Consider the following 1,644-nt stretch of genomic DNA (forward strand, 5'->3'; position numbering starts at 1 on the left):
ATATATATATATATGTGTATATATATATATATGTATATATATATATATATGTATATATATATATGCATATATACATATATATATATGCATATATATATATATATATGTATATATACGTGTATATATATATGTGTATATATACATTTGTGTATATATATGTATATATGTAAATATATATATATTTATGTATATATATATGTATATATGTAAATATATATATATTTATGTATATATATATATATGTATATATGTAAATATATATATATTTATGTATATATTATGTATATATGTAAATATATATATATTTTTGTATATATATATATATGTATATATGTAAATATATATATATTTATATATATCCATCCATTATCTTTACCCGTTTGTTCCATTTTGGGTCACGGGGTCGCCGGTGTCCATGTCCAGCAATCACTGTGCGAGGGGCGGGGTACACCCTGGACAGGTCTCCAGTCCATCACAGGGACACATAGAGACAAATGAGACAAACAACCATCCACTCTCTCACTCACACCTAGGGACAATTTAGAGTTACCAATCAGCCTAACATGCATGTTTTTGGTCTGTGGGAGGAAACCGGAGTACCCGGAGAAAACCCACGCATGCACGGAGAGAACATGCAAACTCCACCCAGAAAGGCCCCTGGACCGGGGTTTGAACCAGGGACCTGCTCGCTGAGAGGCAGCAGCTCTACCAGTTGCGCCACCGTGCTGCTACATGAATATTGAAATCACCCATTATGATGATTTTATCAGTATTTAATAATAAGTCAGTTAATAATTCTGAGAATTCAGCCAAAAACTGAGAGTAAGCTCCTGGTGGACGATATATAACAACTAGTAAAAGTGGCTTTTCTGATTTCCATTTTGGATGAGAAAGACTGAGGGACAGCGATTCAACAGAATCATAACTAATAACTGGTTTGGCATTAATCAATAATCCTGACTGAAAAATAGAAGCTACTCCTCCACCTCGGCCAGTTGTTCTAGGAACATGAAAATTGAAATAATTAACAGGAGTGGATTCATTTATACCAACAAAATCCTCCTGTTGTAGCCAAGTTTGTGTCAGACACAATAAATCAATATGATGATCAGTTATCAGTTCATTAACTAACAGGGATTTAGAGGAAACAGATCTAATATACCACATTTAATGATTTTTTTAGTTTGTTCTGGGAAAGTAACGGTTTATTTTAATGAATTTTTTATGGTTTATATTCTTAGATCTGATTTTAAATCTAATCTTAAATGCTGATAACGTGTCAGCCTCACAGACAGAAACTGGAAGTTGGTTCCACAATAGAGGAGCCTGAGAACTGCCTCTACCTCCGACTCTGCTTTTGAAACTCTAGGAACCACAAGTAAACCTGCAGTCTGAGAGCAAAGTGTCATGGTTCAGGGTCATGGGGAGTTGCTGAGTGAGAGGTGGGGACACCCTGGACAGGTCCCCAGTCCTTCATAGAGACAAACAACCATTCGTCCTCTCTCTCTCACCTAGGGACCATTTAGAGTAACAGTCAGCCTCACATGCACGGTTTTGGTCTGTGGGAGGAAACCCAGCAAGGACTTTGACCTGCGTCCTTCCTGCTGTGAGGCGCTTTAACCAGTGCCCAGACATATTCTCCAC

The sequence above is a fragment of the Nematolebias whitei genome, chromosome 12 (assembly GCF_014905685.2).
Source record: "Nematolebias whitei isolate Nwh7 chromosome 12, NemWhi1, whole genome shotgun sequence".
NCBI classification, from domain to species: domain Eukaryota; kingdom Metazoa; phylum Chordata; class Actinopteri; order Cyprinodontiformes; family Rivulidae; genus Nematolebias; species Nematolebias whitei.